The sequence below is a fragment of the Gekko japonicus genome, unplaced genomic scaffold (genome assembly GCF_001447785.1).
Source record: "Gekko japonicus isolate JY-2015 unplaced genomic scaffold, Gekko_japonicus_V1.1 scaffold312, whole genome shotgun sequence".
Taxonomy (NCBI): Eukaryota; Metazoa; Chordata; class Lepidosauria; order Squamata; family Gekkonidae; genus Gekko; species Gekko japonicus.
This window is the reverse complement of record NW_015176460.1, coordinates 48601-71452: the sequence shown is the minus strand read 5'-3', so window position 1 is coordinate 71452 and position 22852 is coordinate 48601.

Here is a 22852-nt window from a genome sequence, read left to right as displayed (position 1 = left end):
GAATCTCTTCCCTTAGGAAAAGCAGGGACTAGTAAAAAGAGGTTCTGGTGGCAAATTGTCTGGAAACCAGAGAGGGTATAGACCATCTTGTGGTTTGTTGTTTAATGTACTGAAAAGTACAGGATTCCCTCTCATCCCTGGACTGGCCTGAGTGGGCTAATCCTGTACAAAACCTCTATCATGTTTTCCCTTAGTCATCTCTTTTTTAAACTGAAAAGTCCCAGACTCTTCAGCCTTTCCTCATAGGGAAAGTACTCCAACCCTATAATCATCTTGGTTGCCCTCTTCTGTACTTTTTTACCAGCTCTACATTATCCTTCTTGAGACACAGTTACCAGAACAGCACGCAGTATTCCCAATGAGTCTGAACTGTAGCGCTATACACGGGTATTATAATATCGGCCATTTTGTTTACACTCCCTTTCCTAACAACCCCCAACATAGTTTGCTTTTTTTTTTTTTTTGCTGCTGCTGTAACACACTGGGTGACATTTTCATTGAGCAATCTTCTACAACACCAGGATCTTTCCCCCTCTCAGTCTCAGCAAGTTTAGACGCTATTAGCATATACTTGAAGTTGGAATTTTTTGTTCCAGTGTGCATCACCTTACACTTACCAATACTGAACTTCATCTGCCACATTGATGCGTGCTCACCTAATTTGCCGAGATCCTTTTAGAGCGCTTCATAATGTTCCTTGGTTTTCACATCCTGAATAACTTTGTGTAACCTGCAAACTTGGCCTCTACACTGCTCACCTCTAGTTCCAGATCATTTATGAACAAATTAAATAGTACTGGCCTCAATAGTGGGCCTTGTGGGACTGCTTACATCCCTCCACTGTGAGAACTATCCATTTATTCCTACTAGTTGCATCCTGCTATTTAACCAATTTTTAATGCACAAGAGAACCCAGCCTCTTATCCTATGACTGCTAAATTTACTCAGGAGTCTTTGGTGAGGTACCTTGTCAAAAGCCTTTTGAAAGTCCAAGTATATAATGTCTACTGTCTCACTGTTATCTACATGCTTGTTCAGTTTCTCAAAGGACACCTAAAGATTGCTGAAGCAGGACTTCCGTTTGCAGAAGCCATGCTGATTTTCCCTCAGGAGGTTTTGTTCCTCAGAGAGCCTAATAATTCTATCTTTGATTACAGATTCTACACATTTGCCTGGGACAGACATTAGGCTAACTGGCCTGCAATTTCCTGGTTCCACTCTGGACCCCTTTTAAAAAATCAAATAACATTTGCTACTCTCCATTCTTGTGGTGCTGTGGCCGAATTTAACAGTAAGTCTTATATATATTAGTAGATCAACAATCTCACACATGAGAACTCTCGGCTGTATGCTATCAGGACCTGGACACTTACTAGTTTTTAATTTCTCCAACAGGTCTAGAACTTCATCTCTTGTCACTTCAAATTTAGAATCCAGTGGCACCTTTAAAACCAACAAAGGTTTATTCAAGGTATGAGCTTTCGTGTGCATGCACACTTTATCAAATACATTAGTATAGCTGTGTTTAGGCCATTCTAATGTATTCTAATGGCTGTGTTAGGCCATTCTAATGTATTTGATAAAGTGTGCATGCACACGAAAGCTCATACCTTGAATAAACCTTTGTTGGTTTTAAAGGTGCCACTGGATTCTAAATTTGTTCTACTGCTTCAGACCTACACGGCTGACCATCTGGATCTATCTTGTCACTTCACTTTGTTCTTCAGACTCCCTTCGGGAAAGTTTGTGTCCATATGTGCATGTAGAATTGGAGTATGTAGGAAGCCCTATGCACCCATGTGCTGAGGACTGGATAAATTAGAAGAGACCCTGTACCTCATTGTGTGTCTTGAACAATTCTGTTTGGGTTTAATGCAGCATTTTGTAGGTGAAGGGATTACCTTCAGATTGCCAGGGGTCTTTTCGGGCCAGAGCCCTCCAGAGCACCACTCCGGCAGCCCGCGTGGCGGCAAGCTCCGCCCAGGGTCCCCCGAGCTCTGCCCCCGTGTTCCCCAAACAACGCGGGAACACTGCGGCTCAGGGAAGGCCCGGAGAGCCCCGCCCCCGGGTTCCCCGAGCCCGCGCAAGAGCGCTGCGGCTCGGGGGAGGCCCAGAGAGCCCCGCCCCGCCCCCGCTTCTTTGCTCTCCACTAATGAGAAAGACAGAACTTTGCCTAGGAAGAGGCTGCTGGAGGAGAGGAGATAAAGTTGCCAACTTTAGGTATGGAAATTCCTGGAGATTTGAGGGGTGGAGCCTGGACAGGGTGAGGTTTGAGGAGGGGTGGGATCTCAGACAGGTACAATGCCATAGACTCCACCCTCCAAAAAAGCAATTTCCTCCTGGTGAACCATTGTTGCCAATCTCCAGGGGAGGGCTGGAGATCACTCAGAATTACAACTGCTCTTCAGATGGTAGAGATTAGTTCCCCTGAAGAAAACGGTAAGCTCGGTGTCATTATACCCTGCTGATGTCACCACAGGAAATTGATGCAGAGTGCCCAAGGCCAGGGCACCTGCCCAGAGCCTCTTTCTAGAGCTCATTGTATTTATTTCCACAATGGGCCTTATTCTTAGTATAGTATATTACATAGTTGCATATGGTGTTGGAAGACCTAATGAAAAGATTTACTGTATGTTTGTAAACTTTTTTGCCTTTCCAGAGACTTGCTCTTGGAGGTTGACAAAGTAAAAACAAATACAATGAAATCATAAAAATACCAACCACAAAATCATCAATATTCAGAGCTACCAAGCTCCCAGTCAGGGCCTCTCTGAGTGGCAGATGTATTGTTTTTACAAAATGCCAGCTGTGGCATCAATTGACTTCCAGTAAGAAATTGCAAATGGCAGGGAGTAGCTCTAGGAATTGCTATGGTTTTACCAAAGAGCTTCCAGCAGTTCCTAGAGCTGCCTATGTCACTTCCAATTTTTTTATCAGGTTTTTTTTCCTAGAAAAGACATGACGCAGCAGCCAGCATTGCAGTCCACCCCCCCCCCAATATACTTGCCCACAAGCACTGCCTGGCAACCCTATAGTTAGGACAATCCACAAAACAACATTAAGCAGCCCAAAAAAACAACCCTTGGGCAGGAAGCATTGTACAGACACAATGGTGGCAGAGAAGGATGAAGTATGCATAGCAAATATTTGGGGTCCAACTTCAACCTCTACCCTACCCGCCCTGTCTCTGGTCAAAACTAGATGTTGTATAGTTGATGAGTGGGTAAAAGTTTGGAAGTCAATGAAATTAATGAGGGCAGTAACATTTAAGGAAAACATATTTAAGATGTTTCATAGATGGTACTGGACCCCAGAAAAGTTATCTAAAGCTTATAAAACTGCAAATAAAAATTGTTGGAGATGTAAAACCAACGTTGGGACGTTTCTCCACATGTGGTGGAATTGTGAAAAAATGTATAAGTTTTGGGAAAATGTTAAAAACTTGATAACAGAAGTGCTGCATATAAGTTTAAAACTATGTCCGGAGACTTATCTGTTAAATATTATTCCAAATGAACATAAAGGAAAAAATTACTATTTAATAACATATATGCTCACAGCGGCTAGAATCTTGATTGCTAAATACTGGAAGCAAGAAAAGATACCTAAGAAAAAGGAAATAATAGAGAAGTTAATGGAGGTCGCAGAAATGGACAAACTAACACTTATTTTGCAAGGGAAAGATGATAAGGTGTTTAAAGAAAGATGGGCAGAATTTTATAAATGGATAAAATATAAAAAATTTGTAATAGACTCAGCCAGGAGATATGTCTAAAATACTAATGCAATGCAATGATTGTATATTTGTGAAAAAACTTAAATAAAACTGTTAAAAAAAACAAAAAACAAAACTAGATGTTGTATGCTTAATTAAGGAATATCACCCTTAGACTGCTTCTTAAATCCGAAGAGGTCATCAAGTCTCAGAAAATGTGCACTGAGTTCTCCAGCCAGTAAAATGCTGAGGTGGGGGGCAACTTGGAGCCTTGAGACACCAAAGGGGAAAGCTACCTCTGCTGCATTTCTCAGACTCCAAACATCGTTTTATCTTCTGAAGCCACCTAGAAGCACACATTTCAGACATCTTTTCCAAAGCTGTAGCTTTGTTCATGGCAGGTTTGCCTCTGAAGCCACTACAGGTTGTGTGCTCTACATCCTACATCTATCTGATGCATTTAGCCCAGATTTCAGATGTATGCTGACATGGGGGCAATTACACTCTCAACTTACCTTACTTTGCAAGGTGCTGTGAGGATAAAGCGGGGAGAAGGAACTATGGATGTCATCTTGAAGGTGACATGATCATTTGTTTATCGATGAGACCTGCTTTTGTCAGAAAGGCTCTAGAATTGCCCGGACTTTCCCAGCTGTGTTATTTGCTAGGAAATGGATGAGCCTTTTCTCTTTCCAGAGACCATTTCTTAAATCTCATATTGAAGTAATGCTGAACTCATTGGAGCATTCAAGGACAGAGCTGGGGAGTTCCCAAACTTGCCAGCAGCTGTGCAAAAGCATATTCTGCAAAAGTCCTTTTCAGATGTTGCAACCACAAATACCAGTAGCCTGACAATGGGAAGATGCACTACTTACAGTGCTCCCAATGCGCACGGTCACCATTTTGTGTGAACAGAGCATTGCACGGGTTCTCCATTCACACACAACTTTACTACATGCGAACAAGAACTGTGGAACAAAGCTGTACAAGCCAGGGAAATAACTAAAAACACTTAAAGTGATTGCCACAGCAATTCTGAGCACAGTTGTACCCTTCTGTCCACTGAAATCAATGGGCTTAGAAGATTGTGACTCTGCTTGAGAGTGCATTGTGGATTCAGGTCAGTTGAGCAAGAAGGCAAGAACTGGCAGGCGACTTCTAATGGATTCGAGCATCTCAGACACTCTTTTTCCTCCTCCAGCTGGTTAGTCTACCAAATGCTTAAGTGTTTTTCTGTATTTTCACTTAGGCGTGTCCCACATTCTGTGTGATAAAATGTGGTTCTCATTGTGTTGCTGTCATAGTCCTCTCGATATGTGTGCTGGCAAGGAACATAAGCTCACTTGAAACCACTTTACTTTAAAATCACTTTACCCCCATTTTCATTTGCAGAGGCTGCAAAATCTTGTGCACGCTTAGCTGGACGTAAGCCTCATTTCACTCAATGGAACTTACTTTTGGGCTGTGTAGTCAAATATCTTATGCAAACATGTGTTTGGTAAATGTTTGATTGTGAACTGTCGTTTGAAATGCTACTCTTCGGGACTTCCATTAAGTGTTGGTTTAGATTTGCTAATGCTCATTTACTGTTACTAACAGACAAGGAACTTCCTTTAAGGAAATGTTTCCATCACTATAGAAAAATGAGTTTCTTATAAAGGAAGAATTTGAATTGTTAAATCAGCTTATCAGTATATTATCATTTATATCTGTTACACTTGCAATGTATATTGCTGTACCTTGGTCACAGGGTACGGTTGGAGGGCATAGAACAGCACCTTATACAACAGTCTTACTGAAATAAAAAATTTTTTTAGCTAAACAGTAGGATGAACTTCCTGAAAGAGCGGTTCCCCAGGGAGTGGTGGGCTCTCCTTTGGAGGTTTTCAAACAGAGGCTAATAGCCATCTGACAGCAATGTTGATTCTGGGAAGTTAGGCAGATTGTGAGAGGGAGGGCAAGAAGGGTTGCATCAGTGCTTAGTTCTTGTGGCCCTTTCTTACATGCCCAGGCAAATGTTGATCTCCACTTTGGGGTCAGGAAGCAATTTTTCTCCAGGCCAGTTTGACCGGGGATCTAGAGAGGGGTTTTTTGTGTGGTCATCTCCTGGGTGTGAAACAGGGGTCACTGGGGGTGTGGGCGGGAGGTATTTGTGAATTTCCTGCATTGTGCAGGGGATTGGACTAGATGGCCCTGGAGGTACCTTCCAACCCTATGAATCTATGAAGGTGATGCTTTTGCCTGTGCCTAGAGGGTGCAACATCCAGTGTGGTGTAGTGGTTAGATGCATGCATTCCCAACCTCACTTCGCAGATTGCTGGTGGACACTACATAATTGCAGTGGGGTGGGTTGCAATGGGATGCGGCATGAAATCAATCACAAAATACTGGGAGGTTACTCAAACTGATAAGATTGTTTCATCTGAAGTATGCTCCTATGATGGAGGCAGCCAGAGGTCATTTTGGGGGGATCGCGGGGGATCGCAGTTCCCCCGGGTGAGGTACGGGGGCGGGACACATGACGAAGCCCCGCCCCCTGCTTCCGGCTGCCCCGTTTCCAGCCCTCATTCAGCCAGGAGGAGGCAGGAGAAGAGGGAGGGTAAGTTGCTTCCTCCCTGCCTCTCCCCACCCCTGCCTGCCTGGGGCCAGGGAGGGCCTTCGCGGGGCTTCCTCGCACTCCCACTGGCTTTGTAGGTCCACCACCAGCCCCCTCATAGGGCTCGGCAGTGGAGCTGCAAGGCTGATGGTGGCGGCGGGGACCGTTAGGGGTGGGGTGTGTGGCCTCATGACACACTTCCGGTGATGTCAGGGGGTGTGGCCTTATGACACACTTCCGGTGATGTCAGGGGGTGTGGCATATGCTAATGAGTTCCCCTAGCTCTTTTTCTACGAAACGACCCCTGGAGGCAGCTGTTTCCAAATGGGTACTCCAGACAGACACAAAGGTATTGCCTCCTGGGCTCTTCTGAAGCACTTCCTTCTCCAGTGAAGTGGATGAAAGCCAGGATTGGCTCTTTTGTTTCAGGGAAAGAAGCAAGTGGATCCCAGGAAACACACTGGTGGCTACCACCAGACACCACACTGAAGATCACTGTATTAGATTACGACCAGGGAATCTTGGTTCAAATAGTTTCTTAGCTGTGAAGTCAACTGGGTAACTTTTAACAAGTTATACACACTCCCCCGCCCCTGCAGCCTGAATCTAATGGGGGGTGAGGATAAGGTGGGGAAGGAAAAACCAGAAGTCCTTGGAGGCTACAAATGATTGGATGGATGGATTGGATGAACAGAGAGAAGGCCTCTTGGGATTTCTGTGTACAACATATTTATTTATTTTATTTATTATTTTTAATTTATACCCCGCTATCCCCACAAACAGGCTCAGGGCGGCTGGGTCATGGTGGACAGAAGGTGGGATATAAAGCAATCAATAAATATGTGGTAGTGTTTTCATTTACATGCAGTTTTTCAACTCTACTTTTCCGAGTACCACCTCAAAAGAGGACAGGAGTCTTACCAGAGTTACTTGCAATTTAATTTGGATAGTTTCCCCTTAGGTACTGGCATCCTACATATTCAGTCTGAAATTGTTTGTGCCAAATTTGCCCAAAGCAATCTTGGGGTAGGATAAAGAGGTAGAGTAGAGGTGTTCAATGCCTATGCTGTATTGAAGTCTGTGAAGTGGATCTGAAGCTTCTAAAGAAACTAATTCCAGTTGGTTTCTAATTGGCACATTTTCCATTTCCCAGTAAATCTTATGTATTAAATTACTATTGAATTACTTTTGCACACTGTAGACTGAGCTGGCTGTGGTCTCAAGTCTCTTTTGTTGTGTGTGTTTGTTTTCAAGCTCAAATTTATGGCAAAGCAAGCTCACCTCACAGGTAATGAAAGCGGAGTGCCCTTTGGCCAGGTACAAGGAAATTGGTATCAAGTATACCAAAGGATTTTGTTAGGTTGCACTTTAAAAAAAAGAAGAAAAAAAAAAGCTGTTTCCTTTAAGCTCAATATCAGAAACTGATGACCTAGATACTTCAGAATGAATTTAGATGGCAAAAAATGTGAAGGTGCAAGCCAAGATTAACAGTAGTAAGCAGAAGGCATGTGGAACACATTCCAAAATAACGCCCTTGCAATACAAACTCAGAACTGGAGCTGAGTTTCACATTGAGATGTACACTCTTCCAGAGTTTAAAAGGAACCCAATAATGTCATTCTAACTAGAGGCTTCCAATATTATGTTTTATACTCATGATGTAACTTTTTAGTGTCTCATCACACATTGCATTTTTAGGCATACACCTAAACATGTAAAGTGTGGTTACAAAAAAATTTCTGTTGGTCAGTGTGGCACAGAAGTCAAGGTACTTAGAACATGGTTGTCTGTCCATGTACATTCAGTAGCAAACTGGGTCTGGTTTGTTACATTGTAATGTGTGATTTTTTTTTAAAGGGCCCAAGCTCTGATTACCCATCTATCGAACATAAGAACATAACAGAAGTCAATGTCGGATCAGGCCAATGGCCCATCCAGTCCAACACTGTCACACAGTGGCCAAAAATACCAGGTGCCATCAGGAGGTCCATCAGTGGGGTCAGGACACTAGAAGCTCTCCCACTGTTGCCTCCCCCCAAGCACCAAGAATACAGAGCATCATTTGCCCCAGAGTTTCTATCTATACCCTGTGGCTAACAGCCACTGATGGACCTCTGCTCCATATGTTTATCTAATTCCCTATTGAAGCTGTCCATGCTTGTAGCTGCCATCACCTCGAACTTTATCATCTCTGTCAGCGTAACATACCTCACAGGGTGCTTGAAAGGATAAAATGGGAAAGGAAAGTACTATGTATGCCACACTGACATCCGTGGAAGAGAGCTAGAATAAACAATGTCATGGAGACGGTCACCCTTTTTACAGCCTACAGGCAGGGGTCATTTTCTGCAGGAGTGCACAGGAGCGGAGCTCTGGCAGTAAGGAGCTCAGGGGGCGGGCACATGCAACAACTGGCCCCACTGGTGGACCTCCTGATGGCACTGCTATTTCTGGCCACTGTGTGATACAGAGTGTTGGACTGGATGGGCCTTTGGCCTGATCCAACATTGGCATCTCTTATGTTCTTATGTTCTTAACCCCCGCCCCATGCTCCCAGCAGCCCTCAGTCGGGCCATGAGGAGCAAGAAGCAGCCAGGTAAGTTGCAGAGCCCCCCTGGTCCGCCTTCAGGTACAAGCTCTCCCTCCTCTGTGATGACAGATCTGCACGTCCCCCCCCCCCAATAGCTAGCAATCCAAAACAGTCCAGTGGAGCCTGAGCGGTGGGTGTTGCCCTCTGACACATTTCCGGTGATGTCAGGGGGTGTGATATATGCAAATAAGTTATGCTAATAAGTTATGCTAATGAGCTCCTGCACCTCTTTTTCTACGAAATGACCTCTGCCTACAGGTACAACCTAATCAGCACTGCTTTGCACATTCTTAAAAATAATGAGCAGGGAAAGGAGGTAAATGTCAACCAGACACACAAATGTTCAGAAAGTCAAATACAATACTGGACTAGATTCAAGTCCAGTAGCACCTTAGAGATCAATTTTTGGTGTATATGCTTTCAAGGGTCAAAGCTCCCTTTGTCAGACACAAGTAGGAATGGAAATCCCTGGGTGCTTATATCCTGTTCTGATGGCGGGCTGGGGGTGTTCCAAAGAAAGGAGTCAGGATGCAGCAGTAGAATGCAAAATGCAATAAGGATGATTAGAGCAGAGGATAAATGCTTACAGAAAATTAGCATCTGTTGTGAGATAAGAATCCTCCATCCCTGTTCAGCCCTGGAGGGTCCATTGTTCTGAATTTGTCAATGAACTCAAGTTCAGCAGTCTCACATTGTAATCTCCACTTGAAGCTTCTCTGTCTGAGGTCAGCAATGGAATGTCCTGGAAGGTTAAAATGTGAAATTAACTCTTCTAATTAATAAGTCTATGAGAGGTTTTATTGTGCTTTACTGTATTTATGAATTGTACTTTTGAACTGTTTGTAAGCTGCCCTGAGCCCACCTCGGCAGGGAGGGCGGGATAGAAATCAAATAAATAAATAAATTCTACTGCACACAAACATCCTGAAATGCAAGACTGACACACCGATCTCCTTATTCAGCTCTTTTAAGATTAAAATTAGAAGCGGTTTTTAGTAATGCTAACCCTTCTGCAAAGTTGTTTGCTTTGCTCCTGTGTACTTCTATCTTAGTTAATTTATTGAGGGATGAAACATGATTTATATTAAAGCAAGTGTTTGTACAAAATGTTCTGTACTGCACAACATGCATTTATCCAGCTAAACAATCCTGATTGCCATATTTGTACATGTGTGATTACAGCACACTCAATCAAAGGTTTTATAACGACAAGTGTATTAAAAAGGCACATTGATGTTGAACATATTCACTGAGGCAGCATTGAGGGATGGGTCCAATTAAGAAGCTGGCACTGATGTGGCAAAGCCTAGTTCTTTCTCTGCTGCCATTTTTTAAGGTGGTGCAGGGATTTCTCCATCATAACCTGCCAAAAAGCCTTACAGAGCCCTCTGAATTGAATGAAGTGTTACTTTTTAAAAGCCAAGTCCAGGCCTATTTTTGGGCAGGAACGCACAGGAACGGAGTTCCGGCTGGCTTCCAAGTTGGCCACACTCAGCAAGCAGGAACTAATTAGCATAATAGGTCGCACCCAATAGCAGGAACTCATTAGGATTGGCTACATTAGGCGTGTGTGGCCTAACATGCAAAGGAGTTCCTGCTCCAAAAAAAGTCCTGGGTTTTGACAAGAAACAAGGTAAACAGAATAAGAAGCAAAAGGTGGATGTGGTTGGATGACCACACTTTGGTAACATGGGGGTGTGGCCTAATATGCTAATGAGCTGTGCTGTCATGGGTGTGGCCTAATATGATAATGAGTTCCTGCTGTTGGGTATGGCCTATTATGCTAATGAGTTCCTGCTGGGCTTTTTCTACAAAAAAAGCCCTGGCCAAGTCACACCCAGGGTTCCACTTGTACTCCCAACTGCCAGATGCCAGCTGTAGGGAACTAATTTCTCAAGCAGGGGCCTGATTCAGATCTGGATCCTCAGTGCACACCCTGCGCTGTTTTCCTGACTCAAAATGTCCCTGGAGGAAGTTATTTGCATCAAAGGAGCTTCACATGCACTACAGAAACTCTTCTTCGATTCGGATCATGTTCATCTATATACAAACAATCAGGGCTCTAGTCGGGGGGGAGCTCTCAGGTACGGAGCTCCGGAAGAGAACCTCTAGGGGGCGGGGCGGTCACGTGGTGAAGCCCCGCCCCCTTCTTTACCCCGCCCTCTGCTTCAATCCTCATTCTGTTTGGGAATGAGGATGAAGCAGGAGGGTAAGTAGCCGGGCCTTCTGACACACTTCCGGTGATGTCAGGGGGTGTGGCCTTCTGTCACTTCCGGTGATGTCAGGGGGCGTGGCATATGCAAATAAGTTATGCTAATGAGTTATGCTAATGAGCTCCGGCAGCTCTTTTTCTACAACAAGACCCCTGCAAACAATACACTGGGACACACCCCTCCCCCACAGCCCTGAACACCCCTTCTCTTGCCTGCCCTTCCTCTACCAAGCCATGTTGTAATGCTACAGTGCACTCAGCAGGGAGACAGAAAAGTCATTTAAAGGGTTCCTGGGGAAGGAGGATGCAAGGCAGCAAGCTGCCCCGTTGTATTTTGAAAACACTCCTCCCCCCATCCTTGCAGTAGTGACAGAGTATTCACATGGAAGCTCCCTCACAGTGAGTCCAAAGATTCCCCTTTAAACTAGAGAAAAATGCTTTTATCTTTTCTCTAAAGGTAAAGGTAAAGGTTCCCTTGCTCGAAAGCCAGTCGAATCCGACTCTAGGGTTGCGGTGCTCATCTCCGTTTCAAAGCCGAAGAGCCAGCGCTGTCCGAAGACGTTTCCGTGGTCATGTGGCCGGCATGACTAAACACCAAGGCGCACGGAACGCTGTTACCTTCCCACCGAAGTGGTCCCTATTTATCTACTTGCAATTTCTTGCTTTCGAACTGCTAGGTTGGCAGGAGCTGGAACTAGAGACAGGAGCTCACCCTGTCTTGCGGCACCCTGGGTCTTGAACCGCTGAACTACTGACCTTTCACAGCCTGCAGTTCAGCGTCTTAACCACTTGAGCCACCGCAGCTCGAGAAAGTCCTAAACATGCCACGTCATGTGGACATTCCCTTTTAACCCAAGAGCCTCCCTCTGTCCGTGAAGGGGGGAGGAAATCACCATGTGGAAACAACTGGGGTACTCTTTCTCCTAAATTACATGGCCTTAATCTCCCTGCTTAGAAGGATAAGATTCGGTCCACAATATGCAGCTACCCATGCAGCAAGACTCCACAGTATCAACACAGACCATTTTGGAATCCTTTTCTAGCAATTGTACTAGGTCTTTGCCAATAGATTATCTAGTGCTATGAGAAGGGCCAAGAAGCTTGGCACACCACTGCAAGAAGTAAGACTGACGCTGACATCAATTGTTTTGAGCTTGGTAGTGAAGGAAGCATGGGGAGACACTTCGTAGCCTCTGAGCTATACACTAAATGCTGCAGTCTAAAAGCAAACTGAACAGAATTAAGGGGGAAACTTGAGTTGTTAGTGGTATGTAATGAGGCTATATAAACATGTCCTTAGGAAATGGGAACAGTGTATTTGGGCAGGGAAGGTGGTAGTTAAGTTTCTTCAGGATAAATTATTTGAGCCACATCCCGATCATTTGATAACCCTTTTGCTTTTGTTTTTACAGAGTGGACTTGGATCTCATGTTGATCAAGTCATATGAGCCAATTTTACAACATGGGAAAGTATCTTTGGTGTCTAGATGTAATCAGCAGGTCGATTATTGCTGACTGGGTATTTCAGATATCAGTATTTGGTTCATTTCATACAATGTTTTAATGGTTGGATCACTATGGTTTTATTTATAGAGTTCCTAGTCAAGGTAACTGAATGCAAATGACTGAGGAAATGCTCCCAGGTATAAGTTCTATTGGCTGCTTGAGGGATGCAGAGTTGCCTATACAGCAAGTGTTGTATGTATCCTTGTGGGCTAGGAGAAGCCCTACATTCTAGTCACTGAGGTCTGTTTTTTGCCTCTAGTTAGAAGACTGAAATAATCCTTACCTTATGTCATTTACAGATATATTTTTTCAAAATGAAAACGTGTAACTCGGTGTGTTGCTCCAGGATAAACACTAGTGACAGATGCATCTACTGTAATTAAACAGCGAGCACAAAAACGGCAATGGAATGACAGCACTCTGCTACACACACACACACAAAATCTATATCCATGCAATTCCACCTTAAAGCCTCCCAAATTTGTATCTGGTGAAGTGAGCTTTGGCTCACGAAAGCTTATACCCTGAAAAATTGTGTTGGCCTCTACAGTGCTACTGGACTTGAATTTTGTTCCGCTACTACTAAACACTGACATGGCTACCCTCCTGAAACTACTATCTATGTACATGTTATCCATAATACCACCTCAAATAAACACTCTGTGTGTGCATGTGTGTGTGTGTACAGGGAGGGGCCGTGACTCAGTGACAGAGCATCTGCTAGGCGTACAGAAGGTCCCAGGTTCAATCCCCAGCATCTCTAGTTAAAAGGACCAGGTAGGAGGTGATGTAAAAGACCTCAGTCTGAGACCTTGGAGAGCCCCTATCAGTCTGAGTAGACAATACTGACTTTGATGGACCAAGGGTCTGATTCAGTATAAGGCAGTTTCATGTGTTCATGTGCATTGCCACATTCCAGCACTTTATATGGACAGAGGGAGTTAAACAGATTAACGGAGGATAGGCCTGCCAATGGTTGCTAGCTACAGTGAGTAAATGGAACTTCCATATTCATAGGCAGTAAACCTCTAAAACCCAGTGCTAAGAGCCAACATCAGGAAAGGGCCACTGGTTGGTCAATGTGAAATGGGACACTGAACTAGATGGACCACTGGTCTAATCCAGCAGGATTCTTCTATGTCTTTAAAAAGAAGAAATGTTGAAAAGTTAATTAAATTTTTTAAAAAGAAAAAAAAGAAATGTTACTAGCAGATGTGGCGGTAGAAAGTCACAGCTAATTTATGGCAACCCTGTAGAATTTAAGGCAACAGAGATTCAGAGGTGCTTTGCCATTGCCTGCCTCTGTTTTGCAACCCTGAGCTTCCTTGGTGGTCTCCCATCCAAATACTAACCAGGGCCAATAGCCTCCAAGATCTTACAAAACTGAATTAGCCTGGACCATTCAGGTCAGGACTATTAGCAGAAAGAGAGATAGAAAAATAGGCCTTTTGGGAAATGTCCTTTTCCATTTCAGCCACTCCACAAATGGTCCTCTTGGTTTCTAAGATGGACATTATACCATTATGGTATAAAAAACCAAAACAACACCCTTGCTCTTGTGGCTTGGGCTGCAGAAATCAATAGGTAAAGCTTTTCACAGTATTGAGATAAGCCTTCTCACCTGATAATGTCTGCACATCAACATTGCTGTGAAAGGTACAGCAGCAGAGGAGGATGGTAAAAATGAAGCAAAGCTATTTTGGGGTTGCCAGGTTTTTTTACTGGAAAGTTTTCTAACACCCTTAAAACCTGCATAGGAGGGAAGGTGGCATAGTATAGCTCCATCTTACAAGATAAGCAGGGTCAGTACCACCAAGGAAGGCCCTGCAGAGAAAGGCAATAGCAAACAACTTCTGCTTCTCACTTGCCCTGAAAGACCTTTGTGGGGTCACCATAAGTCAGTTGCGACTTGATGGCATGGACATACATATGTAAAAGCTGCACAACACAGAGAAATCCAACACTTGAACATTTTTCCATCATAGAGATGCAAATATGGCAAATTTCAACTGCTCAGCTTATGACGGTTGAACATCTGTTAAAGGCACATCTGCATTATGAACAAGTCACAGATAGCATTCTATATTTGGTACTCTGAAGCTGCAGCCTTTGAGAAAGAAGATGTTTGGACGGCTTTTAGGGAACATGTGAAACAGAAGTCTTGATTGTTGCTTTTATTATCTATGATATAATTTGTCTTGAAGTTACACTGTGTACTGAGGCCTTATTAAAAATTGCAACATCCTCAAAGCCAAAGTCCTTTGCACTTATGTAATTTGCAAAGGCTGCCAGGTTTGCTTCTGTTTATTTCAGTTGCTATTATTACCAGAGTTCCTTTCCTTAGCACTTGTCCTAGATTTCATTTTAAATTCTGAACCACAACAGGAGCTGGACACAGTAGAACCAGGCAGAGGATCACGGATTAGACTAATCACTAAAGACAGTAACAGTCCAGACCCTTCCAGTTCAGCCTACATTATTACCATTTTCCTCATCACAATCGCCACCCAGCAAAGGAGGACTTTTAAAAAACACTCACAACTGACACGACGTTATACTATTGTAATACTTTTAACAGTCTCTCTGTCAGGTTCTCCAAAATCCCAGCTTTCATTTTTTAACTCCTTTCTCTGTGAAGATATGCCTTTCCCTTCATATCTCTACAATGAGAGAGGCTAGAGACTTGCGTAGTAAAAAAAATGAAAGCTGAGAATTCAGAGAAACTGACAGAGAGATTGTTAAAAGTTTTACAACATTACAATGGTATGTAAGTTGCTGCTTTAAAACAAAAACAAAGCTCAGTGGCAGATGGGGAAATGGCTCCTCTTAAGGACTGTGAGGGGTAATGTGAGAAACTTGCAAGTGGAAGCCCTGTTACTGCTGCAAAAGGGAGAAACTAACCAAGTCTGTCCCCGTCTGGAAAACACCTTTCTTTCATCACCAAATGGAGCACCCATTCTCCAAGAAACAGGAGAGGCATTTGTTCCATCCCCCTTCATTTACTTTCACTAGAACCACCTACATGCTCTTTGTGGGGACCTTTACTGTGATTAGTAACCACCGGAACATTGAGATTAGTTGGTCATAGTTTATTGTGAGATTTGAAAAGCCTTATAAATAAGGTTTAGAGAGAGTGAGAAAATTGTGAAAGCTTTAAAGACAACACCATTGACAAAACAGTTCCAACACCAATGGCTAAAAGAATATTGACTTTGTGAAACAACCCTCCACCCCCCTCTTGCTTCAGAGTACCTGAAAGGCAGTGGGAAAGGCTGCATGTACATGAGGAGGCTTGTCCGTCTTGTCCACTCCCTCCCTGCAGTACAGGGTTAGCATGTCACCACTCAAACTCTGCCCTTTCATTCACTGACCGCAGCTTGAGGTGCAGATAGAGGCTACACAGCCATGCATGTGAACTGTTTCACACATCCTCCTCCCCGGTCAGCTGACTGACTGTAGCCCAGTCAGGAGTTTCAGGTCTATGCTATAGTAAACCAGGTTTCATTCCCCACTCCTCCACAGGAAGCCTGCTGGGTGACCCTGGGCCAGTCACAGTTCTCTTAGAACTCTTTCAGCCCCACCTACCTCACAAGCTGCCTGTCGTGGGGAGAGGAAGAGAAAGGCGATTGTAAGCCACTTTAAGATTTTTAGGGTAGAGAAAAGCAGGTATACAAAGCCAACTCTTTTATATGTAGACAAGCGGCCAGGCACCCTGGGTGAGATCCGTAGAAGGAAAAAGATCTTTATTTACTGAAAAAAACAGTCTTGATTCACTAGAGCACAAGAGCACTGGAAACACTATATCAAAACACAACAGACTGTTAACAGAACTAAGGCCCCGTTCACACGGAGCATTTGCCACGCTAAAGATATGGATGATAGGTGGATTTTCCGGGCGCGATCACACCGCAACATCTGGGAAGCGCAGTGCTCCCGTGGCTAACCCGTGGCTTCCCACCAAAGATGAGGAGTAAAAAACTAATACTTACGATGTACTGGTTTCCGGAAAACGCGGGGCAAGGGCAGGCATCTGATCGCGTTTCCGCTGGATCCTGTGGCATCTGGCACCTGCCCATGTCTCCTTGCAAACTGGATTTTTTTTAAAGTCCCCACAGGATGCGCACAAATGATCATGCACATGCGCAAACTTCGGTGAGACAAACCAAAAACCCCGTTTGCCACAGAAGCGGCGCGGCGCGATTGCCGGTGTGAACGCGCCATGCTGCTTCTTTGCCACGCTGCAGACTAGCCGTCTGATCGGCACCAAACGCCTAACCACGGGACCTCGACAGGATGTCTGATCGGGCTGCCACGCGTTACTTTGTTCCGGGGCAAACAGCCCCCCCCCCCCCCCCCCGCATTTTCCGTGTAACCAGGGCCTAAGATAAAAAACAAAAATATGAGACTAAGTTATACAAGTCACTGATATTACCCTGGCATTCCCTCCCATGAAATGGACATAAACCGGCTGAAACTCTGAAACAGAGGCTGATTGAGGCAGGTTTCACTCCATTTCCCCTGCCCGTTCTCAGATTCTTGGACTGCACACCTTCTGACTGTGTGTGACCTTTTAACTCTTCTTCTCCAAGTTGGGATGGTTTCACCTTGGTTTCTCCTGAAACTGGATTTGAGTCTCCAATCATATCAAGGTACACATCCTCAAAAGTTTATGGCCCAGCTCAGGATATCCAAATAGCTGTCTATATTGCACCTTTTTGGCAGGTGGGCAAATGGTCATCTCCATGCTGTCTATTTGTCTTCATAAAGGGAAACTCATCTCCTCTCAGCCTGTAATCCAGGGAGTTTATTGATTCATTCCTGGGAAATAAAGTTTTATCTGAGATAAGGGCCTCTCTGAGTGTTAAGCAAGGTATTCTGTATTCCTCCATCATCACACACCTTGCCACAGAATTCTCTTAGGTATCCAACCCCCCACTACAACAGCTGTCCAGATTACTTCCAACCTGCCATCCATCATTACCCCAACATGACAGCCTTCTGCAGGCTTCCTTGGTGATTTCTGCTCACACTTAAACATAACAGAGGTCCTTCTGAAGCTGTGACTGTCGAAAAGCATTTACCTATGTAGACTGTAGAACAAAGATTGAGTCCAGTGGCATCTTTAAGGCCAACAAAGTTTAATTCCGGGTATAAGCTTCCGTGTGCATGCCGGTGGACTCAAACTTTGTTCTGTTGTTTCAAACCAACACAGCTACCCACCTGAATCTATGTAGATTGTGCAGTCTATGCAGTCAGTGTTTGAAAGCCCCACATGTCAGCTAACATACATATGGCATCTGCATACCAACTTGGTGTCTGACTGAGACCTTTCTACAGTCATCAGAAGGAGCCAATGATTCCAGTGGCCATTTAGTACTGTTTATTACATCCCTGAGCCATAGGCTGCTGATGTGTAATGGCTGTATGCATTTGGATTAGTTTGTGAGTTACCCATTTGGAGTCCCTCCATAGAAAGTGCTTCATAGGCCACAGATGCATTTAAATCAGACAGACTCTTATGCTGGGTAAAGATTAGTGAATGGCAGATTCTGTCCAACACAGAGCTAGGGAACAATTATTATGGGTAATTCAAACAGAATATAACATTTTCTGAGAGCCAGTTTGGTATAGTGGTTAGGAGAGCAGACTCTCATCTGGGAGAACTGGGTTTGATTCCCCACTCTTCCACATGCAGCTGCTGGTGTGACTTCCGGTCAGTCATAAGTTCTTTCAGAGCTGTTCTCTCAGGAGCAGTCCTTGAGAGAGCTCTCTCAGCCACACCTACCTCGCCAGTTTGGTGTAGTGGTTAAGTGCATGGACTCTAATCTGGGAGAACCGTGTTTGATTCCTCACTCCTCCACTTGCACCTGGCTGGATGACCTTGGGCAAGCCGTAGTTCTGATAAGAGCTGTTCTTGAAAAAAGAGCAGTTTCTGTCAAGAGCTCTCTGAGCCCCACCTACCCCACAGGGTGTCTGTTGTGGGGAGGGGAAGGGAAAGGAGTTTGTAAGCCGCTCTGAGACACCTTTGGGTAGTGAAGGGCGGGGTATAAATCCAATCTCTTCTTCTTCTTCTCACAGGCAATGCTCCCTCTAAGCTGTGGAGTCTTGTGGGCAAAAATTCTGCTTTGTGAGCTACTGGCATTAAAGTTGTGAGTGAGCGATTTGGATACTGCATAAATTAGTCTGTTGTGGATCCATCCTTCCTGAGCGAAGACAAAAATGTGTGAGCCAGAGGCTAAAAAACTGTGAGCTAGCTCACACTAACTCATCTTAGAGGGAACACTGCTCACAGGGTGTCTGTTATGGGGAGAGGAAGGGAAAGAAGATTGTAAACTGGTCTGAGACTCACTGAGACTCCTTCGGGTAGTGAAGGGTGGGTATAAATCAAATCTCTTTTTCTTCTTCTTCTACTACAACAAATTGTGTGCATTGAACAGTGCTTCCAAATAAATTAGACTTTCCCATCTTGATCATAATTCAATGGTCTTCAGTCTTTCCAGATGTAGCACCCACCTTTACCCCCCAGGCTGCAACATAGGATTCAGGGAGTTGCAAGCATGTGGTAAGGCAGTCACAGGACATCAGCCATGTAACAAGGCAGAGCCCATCTGAACCTGCTTGAGCTACAAAGGACTTCTCTCCACTGCTTAGTTACATTGCCCTGCTGTGTGCATGTGTGCAAAGAGAAGCAGGAGGCATTTGCTTACTATGTAAGCACACTAGTAGTGCTTCCTTCCAAAAAAATCAACAAAACAGTGGCAGCTCTACAGGGGGTTTTTTTGATGCAGTGGGTGAGGTTTCCTGACTCTCCTGAAGGTCCTGGCCCCTGTGTTGAAGACAAAAGTCAAAGCTATCCTTCTTAAAGGGGCCACTCACATGATTTCTGGCTAAGCATGAATATGTTCCACAGGAGTGGGGAAGGGGTAATTATTTTGCACTGTTTGTATAAAAAAGGGACCTCCCAAACATATCAATGAAATGCTCTTGAACAGAACAGAAAACTTTGATAGGTGGCTGGAATTTTGTTCTTTAAAGCTGTAATGTAATGCATGCTCACTTAAATAAAAAAAAATGTATCAAAGCACCTAGTAAAAACCCTATTAGATCAGGTTCAAAGGTCCATTTGGTGCAGCATCTTGTTTCCCAGGGCAGCCAGATAAATGACTCCAAAAAGCCCATAAGCAAGGCATGAAAACAACTGGATCCAACTGATATTTAAAAGGCCACTGCTCCTGAACATGGACTTTCCCTTTAGCCATCTTGGATAATTGCCAACGAGTCCTTTCAGGAATTTATCTAATCCCCTTTGGAAGGCATCTAAGATAATGGTCACCCTAAGGCCAGATCTGGGTTGGAAAATACCTGGAGGCTTTGGGGGTGGACCCAGGAGAGGGCGGGGTTTGGGGAGGGGCCTCAGCATGGTACAGTGCCATAGAGTCCACCCTCCAAAGCAGCCATTTTCTCCAGGGCAGCTGATTTCTGTTAGCTGGAGATCAGTTGTTGTAAAAGCGAGAGTTCTCCAGGCCCCACCTGGAGGCTGGCAGGCAGCCCTACTGGGCTGCCACTCCCCAAATCTGTGTCTCAGATTCTATTTTTATCCTCTTCTCTCCCCCCCACCCCACCCTTAGGTGGTGGACAACGGCTTGCAGTTGCTTTTTAAAACGAGAAGACCTAGCAGCGGCGGCAGCAGCTTTGGCCAGGCCAGGCTTTGGCGTGCTCTGTGGGCAGAGGCAGAAGCGGATCTCTGCACGTGCTGAAACGCCCCGTCCGTACCTCCCAGGGTGGGCGCCTGGTCTGATCCCATTCAAAGCCCTAGCACAGGTTCTCTCTGGGATACTTCCGAGCGAAGCGCAGACAGCGACGGCGACGTTATCCGGACAGGCACCCGGAGGGCGGCAGGCTCTCCTTTCGCGGGACTCCGGGGCGGTGCTTGGGCTCGGCGAAGGCGGCGCTGGGAGGAGCCAGAGGCCGCGGTAGCGCCCGGCGCGGGAGTACCGGAGCGCCACGAAGGGAGGTCAACTTGCAGGCAGCCGGGCGTCTTGACTCGCGGGGAGCCCTGGTGGCGTGCGGGGGCTGGCGTGGCGCTCACCCGATGCTTGGCCGAGGAGCGCGCGGGAAAAAGCTACAGGTGGGGACGCCCCCCCCCCCCCAGGCCCCCCCGGGGGGACCCCCCCAAAAACTTGGGCCGGGGGGGGGCGGTGAGGTGAGGAACGAGCGGGGTCTTTATGAGCGGGAAGGAGTGGCGGTTGGGGGGGGGGGGGAGTGTTGGAGTTCGCTGGTCTCGGCGCAGCCCTGGACGGTTTCCCCGCCTCCTGGGGGAAGTTTGAGTTCGACTGAACGAGTGAGGGTTACCTGGCGGAGGAGCGCGTGCCACTTTCCCCAGCTCCTTTCTCCGCCTCAGGGAAGGGGGAGTCGGGATGGGCATTCCTTTCATAGCCCTCGCCTCGCCCTCAGAAAAAAACCCCGGGGGGGGGGGGGGAAGCTGAATGACTACAGTGAAAGGCGATGGTGGGAATGCTAATAAGGCGGACAATGAGAGAGAGTTGCCCAGCTATTGGCTGTGCATGTGGAGATACGTGGGAATCGCCGGAGAGCCCAGGGGGAAGGAGGGGTTCAGCCAAGAAAAAGGAAGGAAACTAATCCTCCTCACCCTCGAAGGGGTTTAGCAGATAGCAGTAATGATAATAAAACCCTAACTATCAGGCAGGCTGTCACAGTCCAACGAAAGCATATCAGATCGTTTAAAAACCCCATCCTCCAGGGCTTTATCGTCTGTATGAGGATGGCCTCTGGAAGAGGAGCCCTGTCAGGCTGGGGAAACAACACAATCCAGTGGCTTCTTAAAGGCTAACATGTTTTATCGGATGTTTACTGGGTGGCTGGTGAAGTAGATTCTTGTCTCTCAACGCTGGTGCCATCGTAAATGTGTGTATGGTAAAAGTGCAAATAGATGCTGCTGTGTTATCCAGATCAGGGCTCTTTATGATGTGAACCTAAGTCCGGAATCTAAGGAAATGCGTGCCTTAAGTTCAGTGCTCTTCTGGGGACTTTGACTTGTGGTTCTTGGAAGAGCAGCCTTATGCCAAGTGACTTGTGGTTCTTGGAAGAGCAGCCTTATGCCAAGTGTGGCAGATGGTGTTTAAAAGGAGAATTTGGAAAGTAATTTGTGATAGGGCACGGAGGTCTGTGTTCAAAGAAAAACAAACAAACAATGCAGGAAAGCCCTTGGCTGCACTTGACTAAAGTGGTTCCTTGGGTTACAGCCAGTGTTCCCTCTAAGCTGAGTTAGTCTGAGCCAGCTCCCAGTTTTTTAGCCTCCGGCTCACACATTTTTGTCTCAGCTCAGGAAGGATGGCTCCAGAGCAAACTAATTTATGTAGTAGCCAAACCGCTCGCTCACAACTTTAATGCCAGTAGCTGACAAAGTAGATTTTTTGCTCATGAGACTCTACAGCTTAGAGGGAACATTGGTTACAGCCCTAATTTTTAAGCAGCAGCTTCATTCCCAGAACAAGATCATTCATTCACACTTTGCCTTTGCTGGAAACTGTAGGGTGCACCTGGAAATATACTAAAAATATGCCTTGATGGCACGGGTGCTGAGTGTCACCATATGTCAAAGTCCAGATTTTTCATCATGAACGAAAGAGCACAGAAACAGTAGGAAATATATGTACGGTGAAAGAATTGCAACAGATTGCAGTTGCTTGTAAGTAGGCTCCCTGAGCTCAGTATTGAAACACCCTTTCTAGGTGTTGTGTTACCATTAGATAATACAAAAAATTCTTCACTTGCCCGACTGATGAAAAGTTTTGTGTGACATGGCACAGGCTCATTCACTGACAGAAGTTGATGCAATTGGGGGAAAAACAACACCCTACCTGTTTAGTTTCTCTTTTTCTGATGCAGCCATGGCAGCAGCCATGTACTTTGACCTATTCTTGGCAAGTATTTCCTTCTGTTATTTAGTAGTCCCTGAAATATGTTGCTCTTTATGGCAGATGTCTGTGGAACAAGAAATGGCCTACCATCAGTACATTAAAACTAAGTAAACAAAACAACAACAAAACGATCCTTTAAAAAAACCTTTCAAGTTCTTTGCTGTCATTGTACAGGCAGTCTTTGAATTATATTGTTTTTGTGGGGATAGATGGAATCTTTCTGTAAGTAATAGAACAAAATAGGAGCTGTGGTGGCTCAAGTGGTTAAGATGCTGAACTGCAGACTGTGGAA